Here is a 17,934-nt window from a genome sequence, read left to right on the forward strand (position 1 = left end):
TTTCCTCCCTCATCCAAGACACTCCGACAGTTCCTCCGTAACCACTTCCCCATATCCAATGCTGACCAACAATATTTAGATAACCTTACCTGCTCCTGTCAAACATGTCAACGTACTAACCCCAATTCCAACCTTAAACTGACATCCTTTCCAACCCATCAGATGCGAGGCAGCCTCCCAACACAGGATTGGCAGATAGACTGTACTCATATGCCCCCGGTCCGAGAGTCAGATACCTCCTGGACCTTGTGGACACCTTTTCGGGGTGGGTAGAAGCATTTCCCACCACAAACACAAGAGCCCACACCGGGGCCCAAATCCCCCTCACAAAAATTATCCCCAGGTTTGGCCTGCCTTCACCCTACAGTCTGATAACGGCCCGGAATTACATCCGAGGTCACCCAACAACTTTGTCCAATTCTTACAGATACCCTGGAAATTTCACATTACAATACTGTCCCCAGTTCCTCAGGAAAGGTAGAAAGGATGAATAGAAAAATCAAAGAAACCCTTACCAAACTACCCTCGAAGTACATCTGGATTGGACTAAACTTGTGCCAAGTGTTCTCCTCTGAATACGGGCTTTGTCGAAAAAGCCCCTGGGGCTGAGCCCCTTTGAGGTGATGTGTGGAAGGCCCGTGCTCCCTCCTGGACGCAGCCGTGAACCCCCTCCCATACCAAGCTTCTTACACTCCCCTCTGCTGGCAGAACTCCGCAATGCCCTCTGGAAATACGTCAACCACTTCTTGCCTGCCCCTGATCCCCAAGTCCTCCTGCCCCCTTTACAAACTGGGGACACAGTCTGTCTGTCTGATAATCCCCAGGGTGACCTAACCCCAAAGTGGCAGGGACCATTCAAAATCATCCTCCTCACCCCAACTGCAGATAAACTCGAGGTCACCTCCTGGGTACACCCGTCTCGCCTAAAGTGGGTCACCTCCGATCCTGCAAAGCCTCTCTGTGAGGCAACTAAAGGATGTCCGGATGAGCCCCTTTTTAAAACCCCTCCTCACGGCCAATCCTCTTTGCCAGCTCACCCAGAGCCTCCTCCGAGTGCCACACTCCTCCACCTGCCAGATCACACCAGACCATTCTTTCTCTTTGCACACTCCAACCAAGGACAGGCCCTGTGACTTCTGTGTCAGCGGGCTGGAGACACCTGGGCTCCCATAGCCTATCTATCAAAACCAGCTGACATTGGTGACCAAGGGCTGGCCTCCCTGTATACAGGCCATAGCTGCTATTGCAGCCCTCGTACCCAAAGCAAATAAACCCTCTAGGCATGCCCCTTTAACAGTCTGTTTCTCCACACACCTTCGGAGACTTACTATCACATCGGGCTTTCCTCTCCCTTCCCCTTCCAGGGTACAGGTCCTACATACTTTTCTCCTCGACCCTCAGCTCTCATTCTCCCCCTGCTCTCCCTTAACCCCGCCAGCTTATTACCCACGTCCTCTACAACAGACTCCCTCCTACATAGCTGCAGCCTAACAGTAGATCTTACCCAAAACCCCTTCCAACATTTAACAGATCAGCCCATCCTAGACCCAGACACCCAACACTGGTTCATTGATGGCAGCTCTCAAAAATCCCACCCTTTGCAGCAGAATACGCCATCATCCAGGGGACCTTTGTCACAATCACGGAACCCAGACAACTGAAGCTTCACCTCTGCCACCTCACACCACCTCCCAACAGGCAGAACTGATAGCTCTCACCAGAGCTTTGAGTGTGTGTGTGTGAAGTCGCTCAGTCCTGTCCGACTCTTTGCGACCCCGTGGACTGTAGCCCGCCAGGCTCCTCTGTCCATGGGATTCTCCAAGCAAGAATACTGGAGTGGGTTGCCATTTCCTTCTCTAGGGGATCTTCCCAACCCAGGGATCAAACCTGGGTCTCCTGCTTTGCAGGCAGACGCTTTATCCTCTGAGCCACCAGGAAAGCCTTTAACTGGGAAGCCACCAGAGCTTTAACTCTGGCTAAAAATCTAAGGGTTAACATCCACACAGACTCCAAATATGCCTATAACATACTTCACTCAAACATCCTAATATGGAGGGAAAGAGGTTTCCTAACCCAAAAGGGACCCCCATTATTAATTCAGACCTGATCCACAAACTCCTAGAGGCAGCACTCTTACCAAACAAAGCCGCCATCCTCCACTGTAGGGGCATCAAAAGGGAAGTGTCGTATCAGCTATAACAATGCTGCAGACCAGAAGGAAAGGAGACAGCCCTGTCCCATCCTTCCCTCCAGTCCCCTGTCATCCTAGCTCTGACTCCACCCGACCCTCCCTCCACCACAGAAATCCTCTCTTATCTACACTCACTTTTTCCTCCCTCATCCAAGACACTCCGACAGTTCCTCCGTAACCACTTCCCCATATCCAATGCTGACCAACAATATTTAGATAACCTTACCTGCTCCTGTCAAACATGTCAACGTACTAACCCCAATTCCAACCTTAAACTGACATCCTTTCCAACCCATCAGATGCGAGGCAGCCTCCCAACACAGGATTGGCAGATAGACTGTACTCATATGCCCCCGGTCCGGAGAGTCAGATACCTCCTGGACCTTGTGGACACCTTTTCGGGGTGGGTAGAAGCATTTCCCACCACAAACACAAGAGCCCACACCGGGGCCCAAATCCCCCTCACAAAAATTATCCCCAGGTTTGGCCTGCCTTCATCCCTACAGTCTGATAACGGCCCGGAATTTACATCCGAGGTCACCCAACAACTTGTCCAATTCTTACAGATACCCTGGAAATTTCACATTACATACTGTCCCCAGTCCTCAGGAAAGGTAGAAAGGATGAATAGAAAAATCAAAGAAACCCTTACCAAACTAACCCTCGAAGTACATCTGGATTGGACTAAACTTGTGCCAAGTGTTCTCCTCTGAATACGGGCTTTGTCGAAAAAGCCCCTGGGGCTGAGCCCCTTTGAGGTGATGTGTGGAAGGCCCGTGCTCCCTCCTGGACGCAGCCGTGAACCCCCTCCCATACCAAGCTTCTTACACTCCCCTCTGCTGGCAGAACTCCGCAATGCCCTCTGGAAATACGTCAACCACTTCTTGCCTGCCCCTGATCCCCAAGTCCTCCTGCCCCCTTTACAAACTGGGGACACAGTCTGTCTGTCTGATAATCCCCAGGGTGACCTAACCCCAAAGTGGCAGGGACCATTCAAAATCATCCTCCTCACCCCAACTGCAGATAAACTCGAGGTCACCTCCTGGGTACACCCGTCTCGCCTAAAGTGGGTCACCTCCGATCCTGCACTGCCCTCCTTAAATGACACCTATCGGGTCTCCCTCACAGAACCCACCTCCTTAAAATTCACCCAGCGACAACCTCTGTCCACCATCCAAGAAGGCACTGAATGACCTGGACTCTCAGCCTGCAACTGTTCCTGACCCAACTACTACAAGAGCTCTGGACCAGCGCCCCGACAGGAACCTCCTCCAAAGACCTGACTACACTGGTGTCTCAACTGTGGCTCCAGGGAACCTTCTGCAACCTGACTCCAGACGAAATTGATTTCTTTACTCTCATTCTCTACATCATTCTACATCCTAATAAACAGTGTTCCTCCTCAGACTCAAACCACCACCAACTTGGGGCCTTTCCCCTCGCCCTCACTGGCCTCTCCCTGTCTCTCTAACTATAACAGCACTCTTAAGCTTAATCCTTGCTGTAGGCCTAGTAACTGTCTCCCTCAGGACTGGCCACCTAGCCTTCGTCTTTCCGTGGGTATCGCCTACGTTGCTAGCTGTGTTCTACTCCCAGGGTGCTATTTCCTCTGCACTGCCTAACTAACAGCCCATGATTCCTCTGCTCCTCATCCTTGCTGCACTCCCCAGCCTTCTGGCTACTCCCTGCCCCTGCTCTGACATTTATTCCTATGTACATTCCTCATGTTATAATACAGCTCCAAAACCATGCACCATGAACCTCAGGGGCAGGAAGTCCAAATCCCTACTCACTATTCAAGTACAACAGAGAGGGAATTTCATTAGTACCTGCCATAAGCCAAATGGAAGAAACATATGTTTCTATCCCATTACTCACTGGGGATACTCAGTCGGGGGGCGGGGTACTAGATCAAAATCGGGAAAAGAAACAAGAACAAGTCATCAAGAACATAATTTCCCAGGTACAGGCGACTCCTGAGCCTTATAAATGCCTAGACCTCCTTTCCCAATTACGGCCTGTCCTAAAACCTCCCTCTGGCAACCAACACCTTACCTGCCTTCTCAACTCTTCCTTCCAATTCTTCCAGTACACACAACACACATCCCAGTCTAAGATATGCATGTCACTATCTCCCTCACCGTCATAACAATTCCTTTACATTCAACCTGGCTTTTACAGGGCAACTACACCTCCCCTTCCCAACAAAAAACTACACAACTCATTGGGCCAGTCTCTGACAATGTCCTTCTCTCAGCCTCTTCACACCTAACCTGTATCAACTAGTCTAGTCCCAACTACACTGGTCTTACAAACTCCACTCCACCTTCTGTTCCACTTGGGTTCTCTGGAACAGCACAAACAATTGCACCATCCGGGAATCCTCACTCTCTGCGGGACCTGCACATACTCGTGTCTCCCGTTGGACCCCCTGGACCTTGCATCTTGGTCTTCCTGACCCCGGGCCTAACATTCCTCAAAGAAGAAGAGGGAGAAGAAGAGTCTCCCCACAAGGGGAACTTTACCCAGGAAAAGACGAGCCGTCATAGCCCCCCTCCTGATTGGGACTGGCAGAGCAGCAGCCGTAGGCACCAGGATTGGAGGCAGCTCGACCTCTGCCCAATTCTACTACAAGCTGTCCCAAGAACTTAATGAAGACATGCAGCAGGGAGTGGAGTCCTTCCTTTCAATCCAAAGACCAATTAACTCATTAGCTTCTGTGGCTCTTCAAAATAGGCGAGCCCTGGACCTTCTCACCGCAGAAAAGGGAGGGCCCTGCCTTTTCCTAGGAGAAGTGTGCTGCTATTTTGTTAATGAAACGGGTGTAGTCCAGGACAGAGTCAAAGAACTTAGAGACAGAATTGAACGCCGCAGAAAAGAGTTACAAAACCTTTACAGTCCCCGAAAGCAGTTCCCTTGGTTGCTCCCTCCTGGGACCACTGGTACTTATCATTCTATTCCTCTTATTTGGACCCTGTTTCTTCAATCTCTTTCAAAGGTTTCTCCAAGAACGGATTCGGGCCATCTCTCAAGATCAGGTCAAGACCATTTTTCTTCTCGAGAGCCTCACCCCAAGCTCAGAAAAAGGAGACCCTGGGCCCTAGGACGATCCTCCATTCCAGACCCAACTCGTTGCCCCAATCCAGCAAGAAGTAGCCAGAGAGATATGGCACCTTTTTCCCATTTTTTTACAATGATTTCAGGTCTGGAATGAAGGAGTCTTTTGGGCCAAGAAAAGAAAACAAGAGTCTCAAAGGCCCTTGCTGAATCATCTAATTTCAGAGAAAACAAAACAGAACTTTAGGTCCCGCCCTGATGCTCCAGGCTGGTTGCATCTATCTGGGACTTATCACCCCTTGTCCAGAAACCTTCCACCCCCTACACCTGCCCAGAAGACTTATCACCCCCTGCCCAACTGCAATGCCATCTCAACCAAAAACTACCCAAAACATCCCGGCTGATGAACGTTTCCCTTATCACCTGCACAAACCTCCCTATAAATATGGAGCCTCCCTGATCCCTCTCCAAGCTCAGCCTGGTCGTTAGTCCGACTTCACCCGTCCTTGCCTGAATAAAGGTAACCTGATGCTGTGAAAGTGCTGCACTCAATCTGCCAGCAAATTTGGATAACTCAGCAGTGGCCACAGGACTGGAAAAGGTCAGTTTTCATTCCAATCCCAAAGAAAGGCAATGCCAAAGAATGCTCAAACTACTGCACAATTGCACTCATCTCACATGCTAGTAAAGTAATGCTCAAAATTCTCCAAGCCAGGCTTCAGCAATATGTGAACCATGAACCTCCTAATGTTCAAGCTGGTTTTAGAAAAGGCAGAGGAACCAGAGATCAAATTGCCAACATCTGCAGGATCATGGAAAAAGCAAGAGAGTTCCAGAAAAACATCTATTTCTGCTTTATTGACTATGCCAAAGCCTTTGACTGTGTGGATCACAATAGGCTGTGGAAAATTCTGAAAGAGATGGGAATACCAGACCACCTGACCTGCCTCTTGAGAAATCTGTATGCAGGTCAGGAAGCAGCAGTTAGAACTGGATACGGAACAACAGACTGGTTTCAAATAGGAAAAGGAGTACGTCAAGGCTGTATATTGTCACCATGCTTATTTAACTTACATGCAGAGTACATCATGAGAAACACTGGACTGGAAGAAACACAAGCTGGAAAGAAGATTGCCGGGAGAATTATCAATAACCTCAGATATGCAGATGACACCACCCTTATGACAGAAAGTGAAGAGGAACTAAAAAGCCTCTTGATGAAAGTGAAAGTGGAGAGTGAAAAAGTTGGCTTAGAGCTCAACATTTAGAAAACGAAGATCATGGCATCCGGTCCCATCACTTCATGGGAAATAGATGTGGAAACAGTGGAAACAGTGTCAGACTTTATTTTTCTGGGCTCAAAAATCACTGCAGATGGTGACTGCACCCATGAAATTAAAAGACGCTTACTCCTTGGAAGCAAAGTTATGACCAACCTAGATAACATATTCAAAAGCAGAGACATTACTTTGCCAACAAAGTCCATCTAGTCAAGGCTATGGTTTTTCCTGTGGTCATGTATGGATGTGAGAGTTGGACTGTGAAGAAGACTGAGCACCGAAGAATTGATGCTTTTGAACTGTGGTGTTGGAGAAGACTCTTGAGAGTCCCTTGGACTGCAAGGAGATCCAACCAGTGCATTCTGAAGGAGACCAGCCCTGGGATTTCTTTGAAGGGAATGATGCTGAAGCTGAAACTCCAGTACTTTGGCCACCTCATGTGAAGAGTTGACTCATTGGAAAAGACTGATGCTAGGAGAGATTGGGGGCAGGAGGAGAAAGGGACGACAGAGGATGATATGGCTGGATGGCATCACTGACTCAATGGACCTGAGTCTCAGTGAACTCCGGGAGTTGGTGATGGACAGGGAGGCCTGGCGTGCTGCGATTCATGGGGTCGCAGAGAGTTGGACACGACTGAGCGACTGAACTGACCTGAACTGAATGTCTGTTGAGGTCGTCTTTCCTTTTTCTGCCTTGGCCTGAACTATACCTTACAGGGCTTGCTCTGGCTGCATGTGTCGCTGTCGTGTTGCAGGGCAGTTCATGGAGGATAGGGAGTGCCTGGGTCACTTTTGCCCTGTGTCTCCTTCCAACCCAGATCTACACCTTTTTCTCAAAACAGACTTCAACACAACTTGCATGTATCTTTTTCTTTTTTGTCTTTTCTTTAGTCTTTACTTAGATAGCTTTGAGACTCTGCAGAGTGACTAGACCTTGGAGCTCAGTGTGGCTGGAGGCTGCCCCAAAGCACCCGGTGCTGTCCTGCTGGGCTCACCGTGCACTTCCGTTAGCCCACCTGGCCCATGACGGTGGCCACTGCCCTCGGGCTCAACTTGACCCACAGCCGGGCGCTCTCACAAACACGGGCTCACGTAGGCTCACATGGTGCATGCCATGGAGCCACGGGGCTGGGAGCAATCCCTGCTATCCTGGAGTCAGACAATGAATAAAGCTCCATGACAGGTTTAGAGTTAAAATTGTCAGGAGAACTTTAGAATTTGTTTTAGAATTAAGCACTGCTGCAGAAGAGAGGGCAGTCCACCGCTCAAAAACACACAGGAGACCACATCAGATCTCAGGACCGTGCCTGCTGTGATCAACCTGTCTCCTGCCTGTGCATCCCTGGAGCACCTGGTCACATGTGGCTTTGTTCTTCAGGTCTGGACAGCGGCGATGCTGTGTGCTGCTCACCAGCTGCTGCTGCTCCTGGACCGCACGGGGGGAGGTGTCCAGGAGCCATGCCACATGCTGGCCCACACCTCACAAACCTGGTGGCCACGGATTTGTTTCAGGTGGGTCCAACCCCACTCCACAGGTAGGTCTAGGGCCAGCCCTCCCAGGGGCAAAACCTTCCCCTGTGGCTGGAACCCAGAGGGAGAGGGGCCCCCAGCTTCAAGGGCTGATCAGTGGCCAGAGCTCTCTCTATCACCCTGCAGGACACACAGTCAGGGCAGATCACAGCACAGCACTGGGGTATCAAGGCCTGAGACGCCCAGAGGACTCACATTTTTCTTTCATTAGAGCTAAAGCATTCTGACTTTCTGATTCGTGTTTCCTTTGAGGGGCTTCAGGTTAACCTGTCCTCATGGTGGAAAAGTGAGATTTGGGTTTCTATTTCAGTTCTGAGTCCCAGTGGTTGGAGGGATGGAAGATACTGGAGCCTCAGGACACACAAAAGGAAACCAGAGCTGGAGGAATGGGCCCCCACCTGCTGGCCAGGGAAAAGGGGTCGTCAGGGCTGAGGCCCCTCTGTGAGGTCTCCTGTGATTCCTCGGGCTGGCTGCTGCCACCGTCCTGCCCTGGCCATCAACTCACAAACTTTCTTCATCTCTCTCTCCTTCTACAGCTCACCCACCCGACATCTGATGCACTTTCCCTGCCAGGTTTTATTTTGGGATACTCCTTTGACCAGTTTCCTTAGGGGAGCCTGGAAAGCACACCTGTCCCCCGGGGCGAGGGCATGATGAACCTGTAAGTCACACTGCAGAGGGCGCCTATGGCACAGGTGTGGAAGGGTTTCCAGAGAATGGGAGGCCTTAGGATGAGTGTCTAAAAAAATCCACAGTGATCCACCGTGATACATTGGGATCAGGATACATTGGAGTGTCAAGATCACAGGGAAGAAATGTGGAGCTTGGCAACATATTGCAAAAGCAGCAAGTTCCTCCTCCTCCTTCAAACACAAGTGACCAGAATCAGGGCAGCAACTAGCCTGGCCCCTTTTTGCCATTTCCACCCTGTCTCTCCTGTTTCCTCCAGCAGTGGCTTGGAAGCCAAGCCTGGGGGGTGGGGGACAGCAATGGCTTTAATTAGTGAGTGATTCTATTACCTCCTGCACCGCATTCCTGGTCCTCTCGGTATTGGTTTCCTAACACCTGAGCAATGAGCTTCCTTGTCTCATTTGTCTGTAGCTTAGATTGGAGACCACGTACATGGTTTAATAGCTTCTTTCTTAGCGTTTTTCCTAATTTTATGCTAAGTCACTTCAGTTGTGTCCGACTCTGTGTGACCCCATAGGCGGCAGCCCACCAGGCTCCGCCGTCCCTGGGATTAACCAGGCAAGAATAATGGAGTGGGTTGCCATTTCCTTCTCCAATGCATGAAAGAGAAAAGTGAAAGTGAAGTCGCTCAGTCGTGTCTGACTCTTATCGACCCCATGGACTGCAGCCTACCAGGCTCCTCTGTCCATGGATTTTCCAGGCAAGAGTACTGGAGAGGGGTGCCATTGCCTTCTCCTTCCTAATTATAAGACTGTTGCAAAAGGGGAAACATCTTCTACAACCCACAACTCCTATTTCCCTAAGCCATTGATATAAACGACTTTTAAACTTCGATTCTTGAGAAATGGCATTTAAATTGACAGAGAATTCCTGCATCGTCTGGGTCTGAGTGTGTGAGTACATTTTAGCCCAAATGTCCGGAGAGTCCAACATCCACAGTCTTGCTTTTCAAAAAGAGGCAGAATGTGCAGCTTTAAGCAAGGGCCGTGCGTGGGGTGGCTGGCACAAGGCACGTTTCCTCCTCCCCAGGCAGGCCCCATCCCTCCACAGGGAAGCGTGTCACTCTGCCCCATTACTCGATCTATTCGAAAGGCTTGGATGTGAAGAGATTGTGTTTTAGGGTGTGACCTCCATCCACCAGGCCAATTACCCAGCCCACTCCCGAGTCACCGCTATAGTGACCTCCTTTCTACGGCAGCAAAAACGAGCCGGGGTACTGAAGACTGTGTTTCTAAAAGCTGGAGTGTTCCGAGGACTTGCTCCTGCAATTTCTCTTTCTGCAGAATCAGGAAAGAATGAAAAGGAATTGCCACCAAATCCCAAGAAGCATACTCCACCAAAAGAGCGCACACCAGCCACTGCCTCTGCTGAGGGGTTTGAGAAAGCACCTTTAAGAATCTCCAGCATCGTGATTATGGCACATACACCTTCTTAACCCCTTCATGGATCCCAGCCCTGTCGTGGTGAAGGGGCTTGTGTAACTCAGTGAAGCTGTGAGTCATGCCACATGGGGCCACCCAAGAGAGACAGGACATAGTGAAGGGTTCTGACAAAATTGGTCCACTGGAGGAGGAAATGGAAACTCCTCCCAGTATTCTTACCATGAGAACCCCATGAACAGTATGCAAAGGCAAAAAGTATGATACCCGATGAGCCCCCCACCCGACCCCGCCCCCAGATCAGAAGGTGTCCAATATGATACTGGGCAAGAGCAGGACCAGCAGAGGGTAATTACTAACAGCTCCAGAAAGAATGAAGCGACTGAGCCAAAGCAGAAACGATGCTCAGTCGTGGATGTTTCTGGTGGTGACCGAAAAGCTAGAGCAGAGAGTGTCATTTTCAGGGCAAGATGCCCAGGGTGTGAACCAGTCAACGCCAGACCCTGAACAGGCTGCAGAGGTTTCTCCACATGAGAGTGACCTTTGGCTGAGGATTCAGGGCCTTGGACTCTGACACGGCACCTTCTGTTTCTCCAGTTCTCAGGGGGCCTGACCCAGGCTGGAGTCCACTGAGAGGCCACACCCAGCTGTGGGGGCCCTGAGCCCCAGCAGTCTGGCATGAACTCGGCTGTTTTGAAGTTTCTCAGCACTGGCCTCACACTGTCTCGGGGTTGGATGCCCTGTGGTAAGTACACACATGTCCTGTGCGGCCTGGCACGGGATGAACCCCAGACAAGCATGACTGTTCCTGGAGTCTTAGTACAAAGATGAGCTCCAGGACCCAATTTGGAAACCATCTCCTGCCGCAGTATCACTTTTTTCGGCATCATAGGGAGTGTTCATGGGCACCAATTCTGCCAGGACAGTCTGTTGAGATTGCAGAGAATCTCAATTGTCACAGAGAGGTAAAACAGTCCTCAAGGATGGTGCCGCATCACATCTGGCTGGGTGACCTTGGAGCCATCCCCGCCCCTCACCATTTTGCTGATTTACTTTTGTTTTTGGTTCAAAGGATTCATTAACAAAAGAAACCACTTTTCACACAATAAACATTTTCAATATTTACTAGAAGAATATTTGGCTTAATTTCAATATACAGCCCTTAAAAGAAGAGAAATAGAAACCATAGAGAAAAGTAACAGCACATACATCACCACATGGGGCCAACCAACATCCAGATGTAAACAGAGCTGGAAGGTCCCTCGGTAACAGCCATATGGAGTCCCAGTTGGGAAAAGGTCCGCATCACGCAGGGGAGACTTCAAGTTGCGGTTTTGGAGGCTCCCACTTGGAATCCCAGGGTGCAGCTGACACCATCATCTGTGGGTGTGCAACAATGCAGCTCTGGTTTTCCTTCACCTTTTACATTGTTGTTTGTTTCACCTTGTGAGTCACGAGATTTTCCAGACCCCAGGGAGTTGGCCAGAACTCCAGGGGCTCAAGAAAATCCAAGCCCCATGCCCTTTCTTATCCAAAGTGCCCCTTACTTACTGGTAACAATTTGTGTGTTTGCCAGCAGGCACATAGCCCAGGCAAGATCAGAAGTCAGTCAGAGGCCTGTTCTCCGGACACTGAAACCTGAACAAGCCTTCCTCCATTGTCATTTCCCTAACACCGCCCCCGCCCCTTTGCTGTCGAACCAGAACAGAGACATAGCACCCACACACCCGCACCCCACTCACAGGCTTCTGCACCGCCTGGGGTTTCCATCTGCAGGGGAAGGCTGGATGGGTCGCCCCTCTGCCCTTCTTGATGCTTCTCCGTGTCTCTGCTTCACCCAGACTGTGGACATAGGCTACAGACTGGCTGAGAATGTTACAGTTGTGTGTTTTCTTATTTCCACAGAAGTTCATGTTCATTTTAGAAGCCTTGGAAATCGCAGATAAGCAGAAAATCCTTCCCAAAAGTGGCCTTAGCCAACATCTGGTTCTCAGTCCTCTAAGTGTGTGGTTCCTGCCTTTGGGGTCCAGCCCTCTGCCTCTCAAGGTCCTGTGGTTATTAATCAGGTCTTCTATTGACCTGCAGTCACTAGACCTGGCCAAGGCACGAGGGATCCTGGAACCATGGTACCTGCTCCAAGGGCCCTGGGAACACACCTAACACCAGGGGCACATGCATGCACACTTAGACACTGCACACCCGCACTCACAGACGTGACACACCTGCACACTCACAGCAGGTCTGTGGGGCTGCTGATGCAGCAGAGCTGGCCTGGGGATGGCTTCCACATGTTCCCAACCCACCAGACAGGGCTCTGCCGGGAGAGAACAATGGACGCTGAGGACGCAGCATCCTGATTCCACAGATCAGAAAACAGAGGCCACACAGATAAGAGTCGGGAGTTCTCAGCGTTTCCAAGGATGGGCGCTTAGTTTCGGTTTTGATGAGAGCCAGGCTGGCATTGGGCTGGGGCTCCTTTCTGGAGGCTGCAGTTTGGGGTGGGGACACACCCATCCATGCAGCCTGAAGTCACCACCAGGGGATGCCATTGGCAAACAGTAAGTCAGTACCAGAGTCCCAGGCCTGGGAGCGGATGTTGCAGCCCCAGGGCTGCTCCTCCATGTCATTGGGATCCCCAGGAACTTGAGGGCCCTGCCACAGGCCAGTGGGGCAGGCCAAGGGTTCCTGGAATCCCTCAGATTCCATAATCCTCCCACCACCCAAAGATTTATGGGTGTGATTCAGTCTTGTGTTTACATGCTGGTTTTGTCTAGTCGTGGGTCTTTAAACAAAAGTGCAACGCACAGCAGGAACAGGGGCATAAAGTAGGAGGCGTGGCTATGCCTCCGTGGGGCAGTTTGTGTATCTGTCAATGTCCCCTCATGGCACACTCCCCTGATATCCCCTCAGAGAATCCTCTCACAGTTCCCCTCAAGATCCCCACATGGCTGTTCCCCTTGAAATTCTCCTCATGGCATCTCCTCAGGTTGTTCCCTCCTGGCTTCCCCGGATGATGTTTCTTTCCTCGCAGGGTCTCCTCCTTACTATCCCCTCGTGGCGTCCCTGATCCTGTTCCCCTCATAGTGTACCCAACGGTTTCCCCATGGCGGCTCCTCATGATGTTCCCTTCACGGCTGCCCTCATGGTGTCCTCTCATGACATCCCCTGATGATGTTTCCCTCATGGTGTCTCCTCGTGGCATCCTCTCATGATTATCGCTTCGTAGTGTCTCTTATTTGGGCCCCTCGTGATTCCCTTCAGGATGTCCCCTCATGGCATCCCGCACCGTGTCCAGCAGCGGGGTCCGTGGCGGTGACGAGAGCTGCCCACATACGTCCTGCGGTTTCTCCAGTGCAGGCCCGTCTACAGCCTGTGGACAGGACCGTCACGGAGCGCAAGCTGAGTGAGTGTGACCTGTGCCTGTGTCGAATGTTTGAACCTCCCAGCTCATTCTCCGTATGAGTTGGGGTTTTCTCTGACTTCAAAACAAACAAACTGAAATAAACCTTAGAAATGGTTTTAAACTGAAAACACGTGTTATTCATCAAGCGCCTCAGCCGTTCACTCAGATGACAGCCAGTGACGAGCCCGGTCTCCATGAGGGCAGGTCGCCAGTCACTGAGGCCGCATTGCTATGGTTTGCCCAGAATGTTTAATCCTCAGCCTTTTCTATTAGCTTCCTGGAATGTGTGTTTTGAAGGAGATGCTCTTTTTACAGGTGGTGAGAGAAAAAAAGAAAGTCTACCAGAAGCACCCAGGTTTACGTCTTTGGTGCTTGGTGTATTTAAGCGAAGGTCTATGGCTAATGGATTCCATATCCGAGGGGCCACCTCTGTTTCTCAGGTGGGGCCAGAGTGAGAGGTTTCACCAGATCAGCATCACTCAGGCCTTTAGGATCAGAGACTTTCCTTAACCCATGCACCCCAGAAGCATGAATCCTAAGTCCCCTTGGTGGCCTGGTAGGCAGGGGTGGGGAGCTGGGCCCAGGTCACAGGGCTCAGGCCCTCTCTCTGCCTCACGGGAACCAGGGGAACCCCAGCCTGGCTCACAGGGCAGCATCCGTTCCTGCAGGTGGTGGCAGGGGGACCTGCGGAGACCTGAAAGCCAGGGTGGAAGGTGTGCCTCCCCCAACCTGCGCACTGGGGAGGCAGCGGGCGTGAGTCAGAGGGAATCTAAGCAGAGGCGTGCTGCTGCCTTCCCTCCCTGGGAACCTTCCAGCAGGGGAGTCTGTGGCCCCAACTCCACAGGCACCCCGACTTCCACATGTCTCTAGGCAGCAGGGCGGGGAGCACCGACAGGGCCACGCCCATGGCACACTGGGCTGCTGGCAGAGGTCACGGCCTGACTCTTGCTGAAGTGACAAGACTGAGCTTTCTGCCAGTGGTGGGAGCAGGGAGCCATCGATGGCAAACAACTCTCAGTGACAGTGCTGACAGGCGCCCAGTCCCTTCAGCCCCCTCATTTGCCACCCCCCACCCAGCCTGCAGTGACCCTGCCTGCCTGAGGCACCCGTGAGACAAGGGGCGTGACCCCACAGCCACTCTCTTCCTACATGAGGACACGCTCAGCATGAACTGGGAGGGCAGGTGGTCTGAAACCAGAACCCTTTGCAAGAATAGGTGGCTTTCAGCCGTGATGGGAAGATGGACATTTTGCTATATCTGGTTTCAGCTGATAGCTGCCCACATAGACTTTATGAAAGAAAAAAAATTGCTACATTCCAAGGAAATGAATGGGTTAAACCCAGTTGGTCTGTGTGGCCATGGGATGTGGCTGGGAAACCCAGACACTGGAGGAGGGTCAGCCAGATGCAAAGGCATGTTTGAGGGTCACTCTATGGCTTCCCTGGAGTCTCAGATGGGAAAAAATCCATCTGACAGAGAACTTCCCTCTCACTTATAGGTATTTGTGTCCCTTTCTCCTGATGCTGCAGTGGGCCCCATGTCTCAGTCTCTGGGCCACTCACCATTGTTCCTCTCCAGGCCCAAGGCCTCATTCATTGTTAATGGCTACCGGGGCTGTTGTGGAGAGGTCAGTGCTTCCCAGCCTGGGGTGTTGTAGGGAGGCCAGGACAATGGTGACCACATGGGCCTCAGTCTGTAGTTGTGGGACCCTGGGTTGAGGGGCTGGAAGCGTGGCAGCTGTCCCAGGGCCGAGGCTCCCACAGCAGCCAGGTTCTCCCCAGGCGTTCTGGGCCCACTGGGGCTGGCATCCCCTCCTTGTTTGGAGGACTGTGGCCTGGAGGCTGAGTCCCCTCCTCTGCCTTCCTCTTGGCCCAGGGTGGATAAAAGAGGATGGTAAATCTCCTCTTAAGCAGGACTGAGTCTGGGGTGTCCATGGGTCTTTCGATCTTAATGTGGTTACATCAGTCAGGCATCTGTAGGGCACTGCCTGATGTGTTCTTCAGGCTGAGCACCCACTGACCCTGAACTGGGCATGCCCTCCTTGTAGAGCCCAGAGCTGACCCCACAGCAATGTGGTATGAGGTAGGGCTGGAAAGATCCACTGTGGGGTAGAGGCCTGGGGTGGTCTCAGCTCTGATGGTTGAGAGACCCGCAGCAGACTCTCAGAGAAGCTTCAGGGTGTGGGGCTGAGGTGGGTCTTTGACCTGGGATCTGTGCTGCCCTGCAAGGAACTGGGCCCCATCACACCTGCTGTATAGGAATAACCATCCACTCTCGGTGTCTAGAAGTTGTGTGTAGGGGGTTTGAGCTGGAACACAGGAAGGACAACATCTCCTGGAAACATCCTATCCAGTGGGCCAAGGCGGTTTTACTATGTGGTTCTGACAATCAGGCCTCAGAGGCTCCCAAGGCCTGGGGCATCGCATATGATGTAAAACTTGGTGAAGATGTGTAAGCGCAGTGATCCGGACCCCTGTCTCTCTCCAGTCTGCTTGCGTGTCAGGAGGCCTCAGTCTGGCCCAGAGCATCTCTGAGACTTGGTTAAGAGCAAATTGACCTGACAATACATTTGGTTGATTTGATAGGTCTATTGATGGGTGTGCCAGTGTCTCTAAGATCAATGAAGGTTTTGCTATCTATCTGGGAGAGGAATGGTGAGCTGAGGTTGAAAACGTATGTGCTTAGTCACTTCAGTCGTGTCTGACTCTTTGTGACCCCATGGACCGTAGCCCACCAGGTTCCTCTGTCCATGGGATTCTCCAGGCAAGAATACTGGAGCGGGTTGCCATGCTCTCCTTCAGGGGATTTTCCTGACCCAGGGATCGAACTCATGTCTCCTACGGCTCCTGCGTTGCAGGAGGGTTCTTTACTGCTAAGGGACCAGGAAAGGCCAAGGGTGAATGGTACTCCCCCAAATTCATCCACCCGGACCTGTGAACGGAACCTTATTTGGAGTCAGGGTCTTTGCAGATGTAGTCAAGACAAAACCATCCTGTCTGGCCTTAATCCTGATACGACTGATGTGCTTACAAGGAGAGACGATTTTGGATACTGGGAGAAGGTCATGCGGTGACGGGGCAGAGAGTGTGGAGACGTGGCCACAAGCCCAGGAAGCACGCATCGCTGGCACCACCAGGAGCTGGAAGAAGCCTGGGGCAGGTTCTCCCTCGGAGCCTCCAGGAAGCACTGACCCTACGCTGGTTTTGAACTTCTGGCCTCCAGAATTGTGAAAAAATTAATTGCTGTTGTTTTAAACCACTACATTTGCAATCATTCTGGCCTCCAGGTACAGATTTCTTCCCTACACGCCCCCTGCTCTGGGCGGGCTCTCTGGCTTCATCACAGGAAGCTGTGAGATGTGTGGTTCAAGGGGTGGACGAAAGGGACCTGTGTCCTTCGGTGCCTGGCAGCATCAGCTGAGGTGTATAAGATGTGAGATTGTTGGCAGAGGCTGTGGTACTCGCCCATGCTGGTCAACACACATTTCACTTTCGGGAGTGCTCTCCACAATGCAGTCAGACACAATTATAACTGCACCAACTCCACCCCCACCCCCACCCTCTGCTGCCCATCTTTCTTTCTGTGTGAGACTTTGAAAACTAGAATTTCCTGAAATTCCTGTGTTTGTAGGGCGCCAAGGCACTTGTTTCACACCCCAGCAGGCCAAGCCCATCCTGCTCCATCATAAACGTCTTGTTCCGGCCAGACTTGTGCTTTCATAAGAATGACATTTCTCTGTGCTCTTTTGTGGTCGTCTGAAGAGGCCACCAAAGAGGAGACAGTGAAATTATGCAGCCAAAAAAAAAAAAAAAAGAATGGTCTGTGGTGTCAGTTAATTTTAAAATACTGTTACTTCCTGGATATTTCGGATGCTTTATAAAATGTGTGATTTCTTTTCTCATTCCAAATAAGCATTTGCTTCTGTCCCAGGACTTGTACTGGTGATTTTGTGTTAATTTCCTTAGAGAGCCCCTCTTGGTGTGGATGAGCTCCAGGTTGGAGTGAGCCTTCCTGCCACACTCTAGGGCGAGCCTGGGGAGGAGCTGGGGGCCAGCCACATGGCCTTCAGGTCGAGTCCCCGTCAGAGACCCCTCCAGATCATCCAGGGTAACTCACAAGCTGCCCCTGCCCCCCTCAGAAGCTCAGGGCTGACTTTCTCACAGGAGTGTCTAGTTAAGATAACACTGGTAGCCCCGTGATCCTGCCACTCTGTCCCACTTGGACACCAGGGAGAGGAGAAAGGAGGGCAAGAATGGGCAGGGGCAGGACCAGGAGAAGGACAAGGGGGTCCCCAGGTGGGGATGGGGGTCCGCTTCCAGATGCCCGGGTCTTCTGGTTCACTTTCTGCTGGGACCCGATTTATGTCCAGAAACTTGGAGTATCAAGTCAGTCACCCTTTCA

At 51.5% G+C, this 17,934-nt stretch overlaps 1 protein-coding gene across 4 annotated transcripts in view; it reads right to left on the reverse strand.

The window, feature by feature from the left end:
- Positions 1 to 17,934, reverse strand: part of LOC113877632 (secreted and transmembrane protein 1A-like) — a 62,303-nt gene that overhangs the window by 17,933 nt on the left and 26,436 nt on the right. For 2 of the 4 annotated variants that reach the window (XM_027517916.1, XM_027517918.1), the window contains exon 1: positions 11,872 to 12,136. The exons of 1 other annotated variant lie outside the window; for it this stretch is intronic. The gene's annotated coding sequence lies outside the window, so the exon portion shown is untranslated. Of the gene's footprint in view, positions 1 to 11,338; positions 11,510 to 11,871; positions 12,137 to 17,934 lie in introns of those variants that run through there. One more of the 4 variants, XM_027517919.1, reaches the window with a different exon arrangement.

This window comes from Bos indicus x Bos taurus, chromosome 19, assembly GCF_003369695.1.
Source record: "Bos indicus x Bos taurus breed Angus x Brahman F1 hybrid chromosome 19, Bos_hybrid_MaternalHap_v2.0, whole genome shotgun sequence".
NCBI lineage: Eukaryota > Metazoa > Chordata > Mammalia > Artiodactyla > Bovidae > Bos > Bos indicus x Bos taurus.